We start from the raw sequence: 22,214 nt of genomic DNA on the forward strand, positions 1-22,214 counted from the left end.
AAGAATTGTTTAGTTTCATATATTATAATCAACATTTTAATTCATTTTAATTGTCCAAAGTTAGCAGTCCAATAGTCCAGTATATTCATATATAATTTAATATATAATATTCGAATTAAATAATACGTATCGTGACCCGTGCACCGGTCTCAGTATTGATCACAACTCAAACCATATTTATAATTTGGAATCCACCTCAACCCTGTATAGCCAACTATAGAGTGTCTATGGTCGTTCCGAAATATATATATAGATGGGTCGATATGATAGGTCGAAACCTTGTATACGTGTCCCGTTATTTAAAGTGCGTAAAATAAATAAATGTATATCATGACCCAATATACAACGTGTTGTCTCAGAATTAATCCGACGTATTGTTGTACATGCGTCCCGACAGTATGCAGAAATTAAATGATAATAAATAAAATTGCGAGAATGTAAATTGCGATAAATTAAATGTTAATCAGTTAGCTGGGAACAGTTAGCTAGGAACAGTTAGCGTGGAATCTTAACAGAATTTCAATTAGTTAATTCGTTTGTTTCTAACAAATTTTATTATATCCAATGTTTTCTTCATTATGCCACTTGTTGGATTCTGATAGGTCAAAATCCAATTATGAAATTTGAATGGAAATGGTTATTATGTGGTGAACGGATACGTATATCGGTGGTTGTAAGTAGGATAGTAAATGACCGTTGAATCAGATTCGAAGAATGTACAGTGTAACTTATTAATGTGAAATCCAAATATTCCTCGGGTACTACCTACCCGTTAAAATATTTTCATCATTAACAGTTTGTACGAAAGAAAATTTTTTTTTTTAATTATAATCTTTATGAAAATATACTTGCATATATATTTTCTTCGGATGTAATTATGAATTTAATGAGTCAATAGGATATGAAACTCATTTGATTTATCGTTATTACTAGATTACATGATCTCTAAAACATTAGAGATTACATAATCATCATGTCGAACGAATATAAATGAGGTAGAACGATATGTAAAACGAGAATAATCGATATAGAATGATATGTAGAACAAAGATCATACTCGAAGTACAGATGGAAATATTGAGGCGTGTGATGTTGGTATCCGAGGTACAGATCGTGATGTTGAGATTTATGATGTGATTGTGGTTGGGGTGATAAGAGTATTGTCGGCGTTAATGATGGTGGTACTGATTATGCTGCTGGTGCTGCTGCTGGTGTTTGTAACCTCCGCACCAGATTCTCCAAAGCCATTATTCGAGCATGTAGTTCGTTAACTTCTTATATTATGTCGGGATGATTGTCGATTGAAACGAGCGGGTGAGTAAGATTCGAAATATAGGATAATATATAATCGTAACGGGATATTTCTAGAAATGAGAGGGTAAATGGTTTCTCGAACAGGTTCGCCGGTAAGTGCTTTCAGGTTCATTGCCAAGAGAAAGTTGATGAATGGAATAGTTCTTCGATGTGGAATAATTTTCGAATATAGGATGATATTCTAACTACATAGAATATCTATATATATATATATAACACTAAGGATTTTGTAGACTACAGAAGAACCTACGGCATTTGTCAGGCAGGTCTACAGATGCGCTAAGATATGAATTATAGATACGCTAAAATATGAATTTCGTCTATACACTATCGATGCACTGAATGCAGTAGAACGTGTCTAGACTTGAGAATGATAGGCAAGCAATTTCCTAAGGATGATAAGCAGATGGTTTCCGACTAGAAATGATAAGCAAAACTTTTTGGCAGGTAGACACGGTCAAAGTCCAGACTCACTAATGTATCCTAACAACTACCAGTTAGTCACACTAATGCAAGGCCTGGTTCGCTAAGACCAACGCTCTGATACCATTCTGTCAAACCCCGTCCAAGTCCTCCTGGACGAAATCATCAGTATCTGGTCCCATTGCGATGGTCGACTCCAAGTAATGAGCAAATGCACAGCGGAAGACTTAATTCGTACCTGAGAATAACATGCTTTAAAATGTCAACATAAAGTTGGTGAGATATATAGGTTTGATGCTAGCAGCGTTATAACAATGGACCACAAGATTTTAAGTTTATACATAATACACTCCTCGTGTATAGAAAAGCAGTTGAGCACTTGGTAACCATACTTAACTAAAAGTCACAGCAGCATACTCTTAAATAAACCCTACACCGTACCAAAGTGTAGTAACGAGAACGAAGTACTGTGCAACCGTTAAATGCTGGTCGTCCAGCCCGGTTGGGGATGTCAGCCCGATAGATCTATCAACAGGATTCGCGTTTACGCTCCTCACGTAATTAGCAGTTACCAAGTATAAAGAGATATGCCATGGTACAACTCAACGTAGAATTTATTTTTGATCACTTGTGTCCATAAGGTAAATCATTTATAAAAAACAGCGCATGTATTCTCAGCCCAAAAATATTTAGAGTTTAAAAGGGAACCATATACTCACCTAATGTATTTTGTAGTAAAAATACATATAACATCATTGATCAAGTATAGGGTTGGGCTCAGATTCACGAACCTATATCATTTGTATATCTATTAATACATATAATTATAATCAACAATTCGTATATTAATATTGGTGTTATAATTTTTATATTAGTAACTTATATGTTTATATTTGTTTCATATGTTTTAAATAATTACCTTTATTGATTTGTTATCAAAATAAGTTTCTCATTAAAACATTTTTATTTATAATAGTATGTAAATAATATTTAATATATATTAAAATATAGTAGTGGATACTATATAATAATAATGATAAAAACAGTAATGATTTTCATAATAATAATGTTAATAATAGTTTTATAAGTAAATCTTACAATAATGATAATAACAGTTTTCAAATGAAAGGTTTTGTAATATTAACAATATTAATTTCAAATAGATTAGTAATACTAATGTTTAAAAAAAATGATACTAATACTAATATTAATTAAAAATAATGATAAATGATAACTAGTACCTATTAGTAATAATAATAATGATAATTATAATATTTAGTTCTAACAACAATAATTAAGAACAACAATATTAATAACATTAATTAATAATAAAAAAAAAATAGAAAACTACCTCAAAACTAGTTTGTAAAAAAAAAATGTCCACAACGGGACTCGAACCCGTGACCTCCCGCTCATACTCTAACAACCATGACCACTCGACCGTTCCTTGTTTTTCTGATTATTTACCCCTTTTAAACCTTATAACCCATTTATGTTTCATCCCCTTCATCTTCTACAATTAAAAACTCAAACCGAACCAGAGTCCCTTTAATCTTAATAAAACTTACAAAAACCGATTTTATAACTTAATATTCCACTCCTAAAAGATTATTTGTGATAAATTGGTTAATAAAAAAAAATAAGAACAAGCAGAGCTGTGCGACGGTTTTAAAGAAAAAAAAAATTGATTTTGATTTGTAAGGAGTTTTAGCTCATGATCCTAACATGAAAAACGTTCTAAATCATAAATATAAACTTTCCAAATCCTTAATTGAACCTGAATCGTAACAGGTAAAACGAATTTAACCGATGAACAAAGTTTGACTTTTGAATTCCATAGTTTGACTTTTCAAATTCGAACTCGATAAATGGAATTTGATGTTGATACTTTACAGAGGGTTTGAGTAGAAGGTTTCTAACAACACTACACTTACAGTTTTTAATTTGGTTCGATTTCGAAAGTAAAAAAAAATATGTTCTTAACAGAGGTATCGCTATATATAAAAAAAATCGCCTTTCATTTAATCCTATCCTAACACCCATTCGCAGTAGATGTATATGGAGTACTAGTTACTGATGGTGCTGTATTAATATTCGATTTAATTTGTTTGTATTACGATTTGAATTGCACGTGTAAAGAACATTCGACAGAAACAAAAAATATCACGAGAAGAATAGTTAATCAGGAAAAAAAAACTAAAGCTGATAATGACAGAAAATTTACACGTATCTATCTCTATTATCTGTACTGCATTATCTGTTTTTGAAATCTATATATCCGAATCTGCCTTATATATTTTAAATCTTGATATTTGATAAATATATTAATAATTAATCTATTAATAACAATAATACAATTAATAATAATTAATAAGACTAATTTTTATCTGATTAAAAATGTTGAACTATAAATATAATTTAATTATGACATAATTTGTTATTAATTATAAAAGTACAAATAAATATTAATATTATACATAATAATAATAATAATAATGTAATTTGTTTTATATTATTAATATGAATATAATTTTAATAGTTTTTGTAATAATAATAACAACATTAATAATACTAGTAAAGATAATATAACTAATTAAATGTAAAAAAAATATATTCATAATATCGATATTAATATTTATAGTTTATAATGATAATGGAAGTAATAATAATGATACTAATATTTATATCTTAATTTGTAATTACTTTCAATATATTAACATATCTGAATGTGAATTGAATCACTATGCGAGGGTCCTTACCATTTACCTAACTAATTTCGATCCCTATATACATATATATACATTATTTATATATGTAGAAACTTTTAAATAATAATTATTATATATTATTATTATTGTACATAATTAATTCTAACAATTACAATATATAATATTTCATATTATTATATACATATCTATATACACATAACGTTTCGTGAATCGTCAGACATTGTCAAAGGGTAACTGATTATTCAGATATAGATTTCAGACTTTCTAGACTCAACATTAGGGTTTTTGCTTATCGTGTCGGAAACATATCGAGTTTAAGGTTTAAATTTGGTCGGAAATTTCCGGGTCGTTACATTAAACCTATAACTCACCAACATTTTTGTTGACGTTTAAAGCATGTTTATTCTCAGGTGAATACTAAGAGCTTCCGCTGTTGCATACTAAAATAAGGACAAGATTTGGAGTCCATGTTTGTATGATATTGTGTAAAAACTGCATTCAAGAAACTGATTTCGATGTAACATATTTGTATTGTAAACCATTATGTAATGGTCGTGTGTAAACAGGATATTTTAGATTATCATTTAATCTACGTAAAGCTTTTTTAACCTTTATTTATGAAATAAAGGTTATGGTTTGTTTTAAAAATGAATGCAGTCTTTGAAAAACGTCTCATATAGAGGTCAAAACCTCGCAACGAAATCAATTAATATGGAACGTTTTTAATCAATAAGAACGGGACATTTCAGCCATCTTGTTATGCTTCTTTCCTTTCTTTCCTTTATACTAATCTGGATACCCTATTCTTTCAAAGCATTCATTAAACAAAAGTCCTTCCATGTGACAGAAGGTACATTTCTTATCTTCCTTTGAGTCTCTCCAAACTTTCTTGAAAATGTTAGATTGATTTGCCTTATTACTATTGCTTGCATAGAATGCAGTAGGTGGACTCTCAGTATGAGTAACTTGCTTTTGTTTCTCAACTTGCTGTACAATGAAGTATGCCTTATTGATATTAGGTAATGGATCCATTGACAATATTTGATTTCTAACAGCTTCAAAGTCCTCATTCAACTTCATAAGAAACTGCATCAACTTTGACCTACTATCAATCTTAAGGAATTTTTCAGTCACACCACATGTACATTCTCTTAGTTTTCCACAATCACAAATAGTAATTCCATTGAGACTATGTAATTCATCCCAATACCTTTTCAACTTGTTGTAGTAAGCCACCACAGTTAAGCTGCCTTGAACAACCTTGCTAAGTTTCCTTTCCACTTGATAGATGAGTGGACCATTGCTTTGACCATATCTTTCTCCCAATTCTTTCCATAGACCTGCAACAGAACTAGCATACAAGAAAGACTCAGACAACTCAGCAATCATAGAGTTCAAGATCCAGCACGTGACCATATAGTCACATCTTGTCCACCTCTGAAAATTAGCATCTGTAATCACAGGTTTTGCTAGGGTTCCATCTATTAACCCTAATTTGAACTTAGCTCCCAACGCCATTTTGATTGTCCGGCTCCATCCAAGGAAATTGCTTCCATTGAACGGTGTAGTAGTAAGTGTCATTCCAGGATGATCAAAATTAGCTAAATACAGTGGATCATTGATTGTATTTTGAGTATTAGCATCAACATTATCATTTATCGCCATAAAAAGATTTAATCGCCTTCAAACACTTCTAAGATCAAATACACAGCACAATCGAACAATTAAAATGAAAACGCACTGATCGATTCAAGTAATTGAATCAATTGATCAGAAGAGACAAATTCCGGCGAAATCCACCAGCGAAAACCAAGATCGTAGCTCCGTGGAGCTCTGATACCATATAAGCGGAAGCAAATTGAAGATTAACACTTGTAAATGACGAATTTCATTATCACAATGTGTTGGTTACAATAATTCATCATCAGAATACAAGTTAAGTTGTTAATTGCTAAAAATGATCTAACAACCCTAACTAAATACGGTTAGCCCGCCTAATTGGGTTAAAGCAAAAATATTTATAGAATCTACCCTGAAGTTATAATAATAACAAAAATGACTAAAACTACTATACTATTCTATATTAATGTATTCTATAATGTGGTTAATGTCGACTCTTATAAGATTGTTATTAAAAAGTTAAAAAAAAATTCGCACCTTAACGATATTTTTAAGAGTTCTCGTAAACAATTCCATATAATTTATTGACCATAGAGGTTGCACACTTTTTTTGCAAGTTATATACAAAGTATTACTTATGCATTTTGAGAGTTATTTTTTTTATTAATTTTTTTTTGGCAAAATTAGTAGGATATATATATATATATATATATATATATATATATATATATATATATATATATATATATATATATATATATATATATATATATATATAAAGATCAACTGATCCACAATTACAACAATATATCAGTTCTAATGAACTGCACACTTGTACAATAAACATGAAAACAATAGAGTACTAAAAACACACACAACTACACATATACCCCCACCCAAACCCAAACCCAAACTCCACATCCAACACGCATTGAGAATCGCACATCAGCAATGCTCACCAGGCAACCCAAGAACACTAATCCCGAGGCCTAATTTTCCAAAGCCAAACAAGTCGGCTACGTCGACAACAACATCGCACCCACCTAAACAGACACGACAACGAGAAAAATGGAATGAACGAGAGCAACTGTGCAACAACCAACCAAATCATCAGCAAAGCCAGGCCACAGAGAGATCAAGTCTATAATCGCCAAATTTTCTGAATTTTCCGACACAGCAAACAGCCCCGACACGAATCAGACCCAAACAATCGTCAACGGTCATTAGCCACAATAGTCACTTCCAGCCGCCACCGGCCGCCACCAACAGCAACCATGACTTGCCAGTAGCTGCCAACAACAGCCGTATAGAACCACACAAATAGCCAACAACCATAACAAATTAAAAAACCTGACTATAACCTCCAACGACTGCCATTGAGACAACCCGTCCTAATCCATAAAGACGAATACAATAACATATGATTACATCGCAAGGTATTTGACCTCTATATGATACATTTTACAAACGTTGCATTTGTTTTTAAAAGACAACCTTCCATTACATCAAAAGTTGACAGGCATGCATACCATTTCATAATATCCAACTCATAAATGACCTAATCTGTCATTTACTTAATAAAAATCTATATTGAACTCAACGACTTGAATGCAACGTCTTTTGAAATATGCCATGAATGACTCTAAGTAATATCTTTATAATGAGCAAATGCACAGCGGAAGATTTCTTTAATACCTGAGAATAAACATGCTTTAAAGTGTCAACCAAAAGGTTGGTGAGTTCATTAGTTTAACATAAATAATCATTTTCATCATTTTAATAGACCACAAGATTTTCATTTTCATTTCTCATAAATATACGTCCCATGCATAGAGACAAAAATCATTCATATGGATTGAACACCTGGTAACCGACATTAACAAGATGTATATAAGAATATCCCCTATCATTCCGGGAAATTCTTCAGACATGATAAAACAACATCGAAGTACTAAAGTATCCGGTACTTTAGATGGGGTTCGTTAGGCCCAATAGATCTATCTTTAGGATTCGCGTCAATTAGTAGACTGGTTTACTAATTCTTAGGTTTCCAAGTAAAAAGGGGCATATTCGGCTTCGATCATTCACCCATATAATGTAGTTTCAATTACTTGTGTCTATTTCGTAAAACATTTATAAAAATTGCGCATGTATTCTCAGCCCAAAAATATAAAGGGTAAAAAGGCAAATGAAACTCACCATACTGTATTTTGTAGTAAAAATACATATAACGTCATTGAACAAGTATAGGGTTGGCCTCGGATTCACGAACCTATATCATTTATATATATTAATACCTATAATCGTAATGGAACAATTTCATATATTATAACTTATATTATATGTATTTAATTTGTGTATATACATTTATAATGACTAATATTTATATAGTTATATTAATATATATTTAGTTATTATTATATTAGAAATATTTAACTTGTTATATATGAATATCTATATAAAAATGTTAATGTGATTAATACTTACGTATATGTAATATTACTAAAAGTATATTTTATTATACAAAATGTTTATTTGGTAACATAATATTAATAATAGTAATAAAAGTTGTTTTTGATTATAATGATAATACTACTAATAATAATAACTATAAAAAAATAATGATTTTACAAATAATAATAATAATAATACTAATATTAATGTTAATAATATTAATTTGCATTATGATAGTGATAATAATAAGTAAACTTAACAATAATAATAATAATAATAATAATAATAATAATAATAATAATAATAATAATAATAATAATAATCCTAATTGTAACTAAAATCATAATAATAATAATAAATGATAATTACTACCTTAGTATTTATGATAATTTTAATAACATTGATAATTAATAACATTAATAACAATAACAATAATAATAATAATAAAAATAATAATAATACAAGAAAAATACCTCAAAAATCCTTCCTAAAAAGAAATGCCTCAAGCAGGGCTCAAACCCGCGACCTCCCATTCACCCACAAATGCACTAGACCACTCGACTGCTACATACTTTTATGATTTAATCCCATATAATAAAATATATAACCCGTATTTTATTTTGGCCCAACAGCAAATCTCATCAATTTAGTTCATGTATGTCCCAATTACTAAATCATTTTCACGGCCCAATATTTAATTTGCCCAACAATACCTTGGCCCATGTTTAAAACAAATTTGGCCCGTTTATTATCACCTCATATAATTCCATATACATTAACAGTTAAAGGAACGAGCCTTCTTCTTCGTAGTTTCTCGTCGAGCAACAGTAGCAACATGAATCGAAAATAGCTGAAACATTTAACATACGCAGTAGTAGCTGCTTGCTCGAGTAAAAAAAAATATGCAGCAGTGGTCTTCGACTGAAAATGAAAAAAAAAATATAAATAAAAATGAAACGCGAATGGGTTTTTGAGGTGGAGGTGATGACTCGGTTTCTTGGTTCTCATCGTCCGGCCAAACAGAAAACACGAATTAAGTAGTAGCAGTAGTCTTCTATGGAAGTTTCGTGATGGAGATTGTGGGTTGAAACAAAACAGAAAAAAAAATACATGTGCGGTGGTGGTGGTCATGGTGGAAGGTGGCGGAGATTGTTCTAGGTGGTTGTGGGTTTATGGTGGTGGCGGTTCAACGGTGATCAAATGGTGGTCTACGGTGAATGAGGCCGGTGGTTAGAAGGTGGTGTTCTTGAATGATGTTTGATGATGATGAAGGATAGTGTTGGCCATTTGTGAGTTTTTGGAACAAGAATTCAGCAGCAACAAGCTCGATCAGGAGGTGTTCGAATACAAAAACATAATAGGAATAAACGAGTAGTAGTACTAGTGGGTTCTTGGTTTGGGTCGTATGTCCAATAAGGCATGAAGAGGTTAAATTTTTATGAATATCAAAGGCATATGCATGTGTGTGTATATATATATATATATATATATATATATATATATATATATATATATATATATATATATATATATATATATATATATATATATATTAGAAAGGAACAAAAGTGTCTTGTGTTGTGTTTGGTAAAAAGCCAATGTTGAAACAATAAGAATCGATAATGGTAATTTAAAGTAGACATAAATATATATTATATGTAATGCAACTGTGTGCATGTGTGTGTTTGTTGACTAAAAGGATAATACATCCAATTATATCCTACATGCATATCTAATTTTTATAGACAGTGGAATCAATCATAAGCAAAACAGTAATATAAATTAACTCTCGTGACAGTTATTTGGTGGTATGTGATTTCAATTACATAAAGCAAATTAGTACTATAATAATTAAATAAGAATCAAAATGGGATGATTCAATATAGATTAGCAGTCTTCATATTGTCCTCAATCTACCGACAGTTTTCACGGACTGCAATATAAATCAGTGGCGAATAAAAGTGTTCAGAAAAATCTCATATTTTTAAATTAACTATATTTATTTATTTTAGTTATTATGGTATAAAATTCGATCATTATCTACTTAAAATTATTAAACAAAAAAATTAACTTACTGTCCACCCCCGATCCCAGGTAAAATAAAAAAATTTAAAACTTAACAAATAGTTCCCAAATACATATTGAATAAGCCTATAAATTATATAACTCACTTTCGGATTACCATTTATTTTAAAATCACATAAGTTCCTTCTTAACTTATTTACTATTCATTTAAAAACAATTGAGCGTTACCATTGTTTACGAAATAAATTTAAAATCACAAAATATATTTTTAATATACTTTATTTATATACATAGATATGTTTTAAATATTAATTATCTTAATATCATATTTTTATTTTATTTTATATTTACTTAGCTTTAATAACAACAACATATAATATTTCAAATTATATTTCAATTTGTTATTATATATTCATATGTTTAAATATTTATGTATCTATTTACAAATAGTGGTTCGTGAATCGTCGGAACTAGTCGAAGGTCAAATGAATTCATGAGGACGGTTCAAAAACTTTGAGACTCACATTACAGACTTTGCTTATCGTGTCAGAAACATATAAAGATTAAGTTTAAATTTGGTCGAAAATTTCCGGGTCATCACAGCCATCAGCCGCCAGCCGCCGCTAGCAGCCGCCAGCCGCCGCCAGCAACCGCCAGCAACCGTCAGCAGCCATCAAAGGCCTAGGCATCGGGAAAAACTGTATACATACCTCCGACCCACAAAACGTCATCCTCCAAAAAAGAACATCCGGCAATCGTCGACGATGGTCATAGATTTCCGTCAGGAAATCGCCACCTACAACCACCTAGGAAAGGTACCAGCAAAAGGATCAACGTCACATCAAATCCAGGGCATAACCCACCCCAAACGGAACACCCAACAAAACATCACCATCCAAACCTACCCGAATCACAGATCCAATGAAAACCCACCGGATCGCCGCCTGCTTTCCGGCAAATAGGACGAAGGAGATAAGAAGGAACGCACGCCGTCGGGAAGTCAATTAAGAGGTAGTACACTTATTCACGACGAAAAGTAACACAAAGAGGGCCGGACCACCGGCGAGATGCCGATGGCCGGAAAAGGGAACTCTGAAGTCTACAAACCAGGAAATCAGTGAAGACAAGAGAAGAAAGGTTGAAAATTAGAGAGGTTAGGTGGCTGAAGGATATGGAAAACCCTAGATCTGGAAGATGGAAGATGTACGGAGAGGAAGAGTGTATTTTTTTTTTTTTTTAGTTTTCAAGATCGCATTTTGAGAGTTATGATACACATATCGTCAGTCCATTTAACCGTGGCTTATTGGGCCTTGTGCTGTGTCAATTAGGGATGGCAATGGATACCCGATCCAGTGGATATCCATCTGATCCACCCGATTATTCGTGGATTTGGACGATCTAAAAGGATATGGATATGGATGTAGATGAAAAAATTTCATCCATGGATGAACCCGATTTCACCCGAAATAACTAAATATATAAATTTATCACTCAAATTAGTATCATTTATGTAGTGATATTTCATTAATTATATTCATATTCATCTTTCTCTATATTTTCTCTATAAATATAACTTTCTTCTTATATTTTGTTTTGTTTAAATAATCAAATGTATTTATCGTACTTTGGTGGTTCAAATGTGATTCCATATAACTAAAAGTAAGCAACTTACATGTCGATATCTTTAAACATTTAATAGGTTATCTATTGAATATTTGTTATATAGATTAGTAAAATGTGACTTTCGGTCGCATAAACTATTAAAAATATTACTTTTGATCGTATATAGTGAACCACCGCTTATAATTGTTAAAAATAAAATAAATTCAAACGGATGTGGATAAATATCCATTAACCCGCTTCACCCGACGGATATGGATATGGATGGATGAAAAGTAAAAAAAAGAAATGGATATGAATATGAATACGGCCTCACCCGATCCATATCCAATCCATTGTCATCCGTTAGTGTCAATAGCTTAAACTATAACACACATTAATAATAAACACGACCCGGATCCATCAGTACACATCACCGGGTTATGTACGTGACCACCGCCGCCATCTTCTCAATCGAACCATTTTCATGGAGTTGAATTGCAATTAAGCTCAAAATTCATTCACAACTTAACCTCAACAATGGTGGAATCTACCACCAGGCCCCGGCCGCCGCTGCTCCCAACCGGACGAGATTCCGTCCGTCGGAAAATGCTCTTGTTTGACGGTAGCTCTTTAACCCTGTCTTGTGTGTTTCATTCTAATAATAGTTATAGTTTAATTATTGGTTACAATCAGGTTTCATTTATTTTGTCACACTCCTATTGGATCTCACAGCAAAAAATGTTAGTACTTTCAAACCCTAGGGTTAAAAATAGGGGTTTCTGTGTAGATACAAATAGGAATGGCAATAATAATGATAAGGAAGTAGAAAGGGTTTGTAAGATAATTAATAAGTTATTCACATTGGATCGCAATATGAAAGCGGTTTTAGAAAACTGTGAATTTGACTCATGATCTTGTTATGGATGTATTAGAAAGGTTTAAACATGCTATACGTCCCGCTTTTAGGTTTTTCATTGGGTCGAGCGTTTGTAACTGTTTCGGGCTAACTTCAAGCTGAGACGTTCGCATGTGCTCTTGGTAGTATTTACACTTTTGGGCCAACTTTTCGAGCTGAAAATTCTCATACGTCACGTCATATTGCTGAATTTTGGTTGGTTGAGGCTGAACTAGCGTTTGCTGATATTGAGGTGTAGCACTTGTGTAATGCCCTTCTTTATCGTGGATTGAATAAACTGATATGCTGTTGATGAATGAGAGTAATTAGGCATGCTCATAAATTATTGGCAAAGGCTTCATTTTTGTTAAAATGTTCCTCTAAAATAACTATAATCGTTATTTAAAGTTTCTCAAGGTTTTCCATGTAAATCTATCATTTTTCTTTCTTGACCTTATAAAATACATATTCATACGCTTTTGCAGGACGACATGAAGTGTGCTGAGGCGTACGTTAGATTTATGTGCCAGTTGTTTAGATGATATGGAGTTTGTGGTTGAAAAGTTTGATACAAGTGCTATTAAGAGGCTTAGAATGACTTTGTACTGCTTTCATACACTGTAGCTGTGACAATGTCACACTCGAGGAAGCTGTTGCTATAGGCCACAAGTTTGAAAACAATGTAGAATGGGGAATTGATTTGCAATCTGAACATGAGAAGTACATTTTCCAGTCAACCTTAACAATGTACATGTGCATATGCTTTGCTATATCTTAAAATTCACTAATTTCCATACTTGCATTATGTACATACTTGACATACGCTTGCCTTAACCTACACTTAACCTAGACAGTCACAAGTAGATGTGGCAATAATGCTTCATTTGCTACTGTCTATCTTTTTGTTGTGCCATCCATTCTTTTAGATTATCAATTCAAGATTTTCAATTCAATATCAGCTATAATCTTCAAGAGATATCTAGTCTTTCCTTTCAGAGATCTTTGTATTTATCTTGTTCTTTTGTTAATTTTTTTTCTCGTTTGCTTTGTCTACCTTCTCCTCCCGAATATTTGAAAGCAAGCTGTTAGTTTTCATTTTCTTCTTCAGCTGATTTATCTCTCTTTTCCTAGTTCTATCTCTTTAATCTGTTATCTAACTATTATCTATAGGTTCTCTATATTTGTCTGTTTTTCTTTTTGCACGTTTTCTAGGTTCTTCTTTAGATTGGCAAAGTTGGCTCTCAAATTTCTCGACATTTGAATTTGGTCTTCCAGATCCACCTTAAGCGCCTTTAATGTGTCTTTATGATTTTTCCGAGTCGTTAATGGTTTGACGTACATTTCCTCCGCTTCTTATTTATCCCTTTCTATGTTGTTCGCTAATCTCTCGATCTTTGTTATCTTTTCATTACACGGTCCCTTGAGTTTATTTGCTATGAAACTAGAATTGATTCAAATAAAATAAACACAAAAGACTGCGCGATGAAAAGATAACCAAGATTGGGAGAATAATGAACACAGGAGGAATGGACAAACAAGAGGCGGGGGATATGTACGACAAAACCATTGAATTTAAAAAAAATTATGAAGACACATTAAATGCGCTTAAGGTGGATGTGGTAGACCAAATCAAAGTGTCGGAAGATTTGAAAGCAAACTTTGCCAATCTTAAGCAAAACCTAGAAAACATGTAAATTGAAAAGCGGGCAAATATAAGAATCAACAGATAACGGTTAAAAAACGGTTTGAAGAGATAAAAGTAGAAAAAGATAAATCAGTTGAAAGAGGGAATCAAAGCTAACAGCTTGCTTTTAAAGAATCGGGAGGAAGAGGCAGTCAAAGCAAAAGAGAAGAGAAATGAAGTAACAAAATAACTAGAAAATTTTGAACAACAAAGTATTTGAAAAATAAAGTAGATATCACTTAGAGAATAAAGCTGACATTGAAAAATGACATTGAAAATCTGAAAGATAGGATAGTAGAACAAAAAGATAGACACTACTAGCAAATGAAGTATTCTTGCCACATCTACTTGTGACTGTCTGGGTTAAGTGTAAGTATGTGTCAGGTATAGTAAAGAAATTAGTGAACTTCAAGATATTGCAAAGCAAATGCGCACGTACGTTGTTAAGGTTTAAACATGAAACTTCATATGAGAATATTGGAGGCTCGATGCCTAGATCGCTAGGAAATATGGAAAGGTTTATCATATCGAAGACGGTATTTTGTTTATTTGGTGTATATATACATGGAAGCTTGATGTGTATGGTTGTCGATAGAATGTTATTTGATGGGTTGAGCCTGAAATAGCGTTTGCTGATATTGATGTGCAGTACTAGTGTAATGCTCTTCTTTATCGTGGTTTAAATAAACTGGTATGCTGTTGATGAATGAGAGTAATTAGGCATGTGTATTATTGCCAAAGGCTTCATTTTCATTAAAACCTTCCTTTAAATATACATGTAATTGTTATTTGAAGTTTCTCAAGGTTTTCCATGTAAATCTGTCATTTTTTTTGTCTTGACCTTATAATATTCATATTCATACGCTTTTGCAGGACGACATGAAGTGTGCCGAGGCGTACGTTAGATTTATGTGCCAGTTGTCTTGATGATATGGAGTTTGTGGTTGAGAAGTTTGATACATGTGCTATAAAGAGGCTTAGATCTTTGTACTCCTTTCATACACAAAAGCTGTGACAATACTTGGGGAAGCTGTTGCTAAAGGCCACAAGTTTGAAAACAAAGTAGAATGGGGAATTGATTTGCCATTTGAATATGAGAAGTACATTTTCCAGTCAATCTTAACAATGTACATGCGCATTTGCTTTGCTATATATTGAAGTTACTAATACTAATTTCCTTACTTAAATCGTGTAACAGACACTTAACCCAGACTGTCACAAGTAGATGGTGCAAGAGTGCTTCATTTACTAGTGTATCTTTTTTCGTGCTGTCATAAGTAGATGTTGCAAGAGTGCTTCATTTACTAGTGTATCTTTTTTCGTGCCGTCCTATCTTTCTGATTTTCAATGTCAGCTCAAATCTTTAAGAGATATCTAGTCTTTCCTTTTAGAGATCCTTGTATTCATCCTTTTTTTTTTATACTTTGTTGTTCTATAATTCCTAGTTCTTTTGTTATTTCATTTATCTTCTCGTTTGCTTTGTCTGCCTCCCCTTCCTTGAGTCTTTAAAAGTAAGCTGTAAGTTTTCATTTTCTTCTTTAACTAATTTATCTCTTTCTCGTTTTCTACTTCTATGTCTTCAATCTGTTGTCTAACCGTTAACTGTTATCTGTTGATTCTCTACATTTGTTCATTTTTCTTTTTGCACGTTTTTTAGGTTCTTCTTAATAGTGACAAAGTTGGCTCTCAAATCTTCCGACACTTCAATTTGGTCTTTCATATCCAATTTAAGCGCCTTTATCGTGTCTTCATGATTTTCTCAGGTCTTCAATGGTTTGAACTACATATCCTATGCCTCTTGGTTTATCCCTTCCTATGTTGTCTCGAGCTTTGTAATCTTTTCATTACACGGTCTTGTGAGTTTAATTGCTATGAAACTAGAATTGATTCAAATAAAATAAACTCATGAGATTGCACAATGAAAAGATAGCAGAGATTGGGAGAATAGTGAACAACATAGGAAGGGACAATCAAGAGGTGGAGGATATGTACGACAAAACCATCAAAGGGACAATCAAGAGATCAAAGATCCGAATAAAAATTATGAAGACACATTAAATGTGCTTAAGGTGGATATGGAATATCAAATTAAAGTTTCAGAAGTTTTGAAAGCCAACTTTGTCAGTCTCCAGAAAAACCTATAAAGCATGCAAAAAGATAAGTAGGCAAATATAGAGAATCAACATATAACGGTTAAAAACAGATTGAACAAATAAAAGGAGAAAGCCATAAATCAGTTGAAGGATGAAATCAAAGCTAACAGCTTGCTTTCAAAGACTCGGGAGGAAGAGGCAGACAAAGTAAAAGAAAAGATAAATGAAGTAAAGAACTAGAAATTTTTGAATAACAAAGTATAAAAAGGAAGAGTGAATACAAGGATCTCTTGTATGTACATGTAATATATTTTCTCATAAATAAAATTATTTTTGCTTTTGAAATAAGAAAATACAAGGATATCTCTTGAAAATCAGAAAGATATGATATCACAACAAGAAGATACACACCGCTAGCAAATGAAGCATTCTTGCCACATGTACTTGTGACTGACTGGGTTAAGTGTAAGTGTCTGTCAAGTATGTACTCAATATAAATAGGCAAATTACTGAACCTCAAGATATGGCAAAGCAAATGCACACGTACGTTGTTAAGGTTTTAACAAGACACTTCATATGGGAAAATTAGAGGCTTGATTCCTAGATTGCTAGGATATCTTGAAACGTTTAGCACATCAAAGACAATATTTTGTTTATTTGGTGTATATATACATGGAGGCTAGAAGCTTGATGTGTATAGTGGTCGATAGAATGTCTATGACAAGTTAAGATTTGCTTATATGTATTAGGAGAAGTCGAGGGCCCGTGGATTTGACCATCTATCATCGGTCCAAATGAAGTGGACTTGTGGTTCACTGTGGACCACGAGTAATCCACAAAATACGACTATACTTATGTTGTCGGTTGATTTTCAAAATTATGCAAAATGACAAAGGAACAAAGCAGAAAGAGTCAACTACATATAACACATGTTATTACGAAAATAATGGCCTCGGTAATAGTTCCAACTCTGATGCTTGTGAGTTATTGATATATGTGATAGATGGTTTAGGGAAATTTGTCAAAATGCCTTTAATCACGTACTTGTAAAAATGTCTTCTGATTACGCACCATGCACGGTTCGTGCAGACTGCAGAGTCGTGCATGGTGTGTGTTACTGAGATCGTTGATTCGTTTTACCGGCATCATCCTTGATAATTATATTATATATACAAATTAACACATACGAACATGCATATATGCTACACGTATGAACATGCATATACGCTACGTGTTCGTTCGTTGATTCGTTTTACCGGCATCATCCTTGATAATTATGTTATATATACAAATCCAACACATACGAACATGCATATATGGCTATATGCTACACATACGAACATGCATATACGCTACGTGTTCGTCTGTGTAAGGCAATTAAATTCATATATGCAACGTGTATTTATTTTACTACTTGAAGCACCCACGTCAGTGTCAATCTTTGTTATTGGATAAGCTGTGATCTGAACACATTTTTGCATGTAGTTTGTTTAAGCAATTAAATGTAAAGACTCTAAATATCGAACACCTACATTATTATTTAATCCATTTCATAATCAAACACACGAAGATAGTACTTCTCTGGCACCGGAAACTTCGCACTACCCAACCTTTGGTGATTTTTTGCCTACTGAACTATACCAATCGGCTCGTGTTGACTCTTCGTTCAGTGTTTAGTTCCTCCGGTTTTGACTCAGTCGAAGGTTTTGCAAGACAGCGGCCGGACGGTTCGTTGGGTACGGCCAGTCGGACCGTGTTCATTGGACGGATTGTTCGTTCCGTAACTCGTCACATGATAGAATCAGTATTCGGAAAAATTGGTACGTTAGCAGAGATTCGGCTTTGGCCCGCTAGAAGATATTGTTTCGTTTCGTACATGAATGATGGTGACGGTCAAAAGGCTATCAAGGACTTAAACGGGTCGAATATTTTTGGTCGCCCCATTTTTGTGGGAAGACCGAAACACCTAAATTCTGGTAAATCCGGGAATTATGATCGTTCAAGAACTGATGCCTCTACTCAGTTGAGGTGTAAACTCAACCTTAACGCTTTGATTTCAAATAATCTCTTGTATTCCATGTTACTTGTTGATATTTTGCCAATTGAGGAAACTAAAGTTTCGGCATTCTTGATTGCTCATAAAGCTCAAGTGTCTCAATTAGTATGTTTGGTCCTTTTGGGTGCTTGTGTCTTTGCGGTGATCAACTGAGCTTCGACAATATCATCTCTTCCTGTTCCAAATAGTTTGCCTTGATCACCCCATTTGATGGATTAGCCGAGTCTTTCTTCCGTTTTTCTTGGCTCGAAATTACGGGTATACCTGTGAAGTTTGCTTCTAAAGATAGTGTAGTGAAAGTGTCCAAACTCTTTGGTGAGTTTATCGAAGTGGCTACCTCTTCTTCGAATTTAAGAAGTGTCGGTTAATTCTTTTCTTTGGTTAAATCTAGTAAAGTGAAGCATATTAATGATGTTGTAGTAGTTGATTTGGGAGATAAAAAATGTTCGAGATGTGAAGTGTGGGTATCCGAAGGCTTGGATCATGGTAATCTTAACCGAATGATCTCCCGTTCTTTTGATCAACGATTACTCAAATCAACTAATCGGTTCGTGGTTTCTAACGGGATTCCGTTATGTGATGGTTTTGTTCGTCACAATTCCGAGAGCTTAAATAAAGAGCCTGTTGTCACGTTGTATTCCTCTCAAAATGATTTGGTGAATGCTAAGTTAAAAAAATCCGGTAGGCGTCAAACAAGTTGTTCATGTTGTTTCTGGTGATGAGGCTTATGTTTCACATTCATCACATGCTTCTGGTGTGGACTGAGTGGGTGTAATCAACGATTAAGGACTAGTACTTAGATTTGGGACTATTGACGACGATGCTTTAGCTACTGCTCTTGGACAGTTTGGTTATAATGGACAGTTTAAAGTAACGGATGGGCCTGTTAATGCTTCGGTTGAGACTGATATCGGGTCAAACCCTAATATTGTGAAGTCGTTTGCTTTAGATGGGAGTGCGGGCCCGGTGTTAGATAAGTCCACAAGCTTTTCTGATCATGTGGTATTAAAGGATAGACGTGCAGGTTTGGATGCGATCGTGAAGAATTTGACAATGACAAAAAATGTAATAAATGAGGATATTGAAGCTATTGATGTCGATGTCTCAGAACCAAATGATGATAACCTTACGTTTGCTGTAAGATTGGCTAGATTGAAAAAGGAGAAGAAGAAAAAGAAAGAAGAATTGTTAGCAAAATGTAGGGTAGAATCGAACGATGTTCGACCTTTACCGGTGTTGATTGGGCGTAGCAGTAGAAGTTATTGCGACTGCGAGGATCTCTCTTGCGAAGGATTTTGTAAGTCATGGTACGTTTTAAATAGAGATGTTTCAAGAGGTTTAGTTGCTGAAGCCAATCCGATGTCAAGAAAGAAAGCGAATGAGGCTTCCACTTCGAATACCTATAAACGTAAAGATAACGTTGATGACTTGGATTATGGGGACGTAATTCAAAAATTGTTTATGGGGATTCAAGATCGTAGAGATAGCGATTCATTGGCAAATGAGAAGGGGAAAATGTCCGCGGAGGCTTTCGTTGCATTTGATGAAATGATGACACGTTTGGCCGGAGAGAGCGAACCGGGTGATGGACCCGTCAATGTGTTATCTTATGTAACGACCCGGATTTTTCCGCTAATATATATATGATTAATATTTACATAATTAAATGCTTCCAACATGTTAAGCAATCAAACTCATTAAGACTTGGTTATTTGGAATGAATTTTATACAAACGTTTGGACACCCAGTCTGTCTGACGATTCACGAACGTCATATATCGTAATAATTAATTAAAGGAATATATATTTGGATATATATATTTATGATTTGATTAAATGATATTTAAGTATCTCATTAAGTATAATAACAATGAGTTATATATATAAGATGAGACTACTAACTTAAAGACTTCGAAACAATATACATATATGTAACGATTATCGTTGTAATAGTATTTCACACATATATATGATATTAGATATGATAATACACCATGTTAACATGTTAACATCTCAATTTAAGTGTAATAACAATGGGTCAATTATATTTAACAAGATCGTTAACCTAAAGGTTTCGAAACAACACTTACATGTAACGACTAACGATGACTTAACGACTCAGTTAAATATATATACATGTAATGTATTATGATGTATTTATACACTTTTGAAAGACTTCAAGACACATATCAAAGTACTTATAGTTAACAAAAAATGCTTACAATTACATTCTCATTCATTTTCATCAAAAATTCTACTCGTACATGTATGGTATTGTACTCGTATAATGCGCAGCTTCTAGATGTATTTACTATTCATCTATACTAATAAAAATCTGCTCCTTAGCAGCCTTAAATGATTAAGGATCATGTGAGAATCATCATTTGTCAACTTGCATGAATTATTTAGCAAGAAAACAAACTTAAGTATTTTTTTTTCTTTATAAAATGTAAAAAACGTATTCATGAATGCACACCATTTCTTCACTCCATTTTCTCATACTTACACTCCAATTTCTCTCTCAAAATACTCCTAACATCATACTTGATCATCTCCAAGCATTTTCACCATCTTTTAGATTCAATTACAAGTTTTAATCATCATAAAAACAACCATCTTTCAAGAACACTTCAAGAATCATATCAAGTCTTCATGACTACTTCCAAGCTTTCTAATCCATTCCAACTCATCATCTAAGATCAAGAAACCTTTGTTATTTACAGTAGGTTATCTTTCTTATTCAAGGTAATATTCATATTCAAACTTTGATTCAATTTCTATAACTATAACAATCTTATTTCAAGTGGAAATCTTACTTGAACTTGTTTTCGTGTCATGATTCTACTTCAAGAACTTTCAAGCCATCCAAGGATCCTTTGAAGCTAGATCTATTTTTCTCATTTCCAGTAGGTTTATCCAGAAAAATTGAGGTAGTAATGATGTTCATAACATCATTCGATTCATCCATATAAAACTATCTTATTCGAAGAGCTAAACTTGTAATCACTAAAACATAGTTTAGTTAATTCAAACTTGTTCGCAAACAAAGTTAATCCTTCTAACTTAACTTTTAAAATCAATTAAACACATGTTCTATATCTATATGATATACTAACTTAATGATTTAAAACCTGGAAACACGAATAACACCGTAAAACCGGATATACGCCGTCATAGTACAACCAGGGGCTGTTTTGGTTTGGATAATTAAAAACTATGAAAAACTTTGATTTAAAAGCTATACTTCTGGAAAAATGATTTTTCTTATGAATATGAAACTATATCCAAAAATCATGGTTAAACTCAAAGTGAAAGTATGT

General features: G+C 32.8%; 1 long non-coding RNA gene across 2 annotated transcripts in view; it reads left to right on the forward strand.

Annotated features, from left to right (window-relative positions):
* LOC139857462 (uncharacterized) overlaps positions 1-16,023 on the forward strand; it is a 219,855-nt gene extending 203,832 nt beyond the window's left edge. Inside the window, exons 1-3 of one of the 2 annotated variants that reach the window (XR_011762531.1) lie at positions 12,615-12,789; positions 13,548-15,524; positions 15,620-16,023. This is a non-coding gene — a long non-coding RNA (uncharacterized lncRNA). Of the gene's footprint in view, positions 1-12,614; positions 12,790-13,547; positions 15,525-15,619 lie in introns of those variants that run through there. The other variant, XR_011762532.1, reaches the window with a different exon arrangement.
* Positions 16,024-22,214: the final 6,191 nt, after the last annotated feature.

This window comes from Rutidosis leptorrhynchoides, chromosome 7, assembly GCF_046630445.1.
Source record: "Rutidosis leptorrhynchoides isolate AG116_Rl617_1_P2 chromosome 7, CSIRO_AGI_Rlap_v1, whole genome shotgun sequence".
NCBI classification, from domain to species: domain Eukaryota; kingdom Viridiplantae; phylum Streptophyta; class Magnoliopsida; order Asterales; family Asteraceae; genus Rutidosis; species Rutidosis leptorrhynchoides.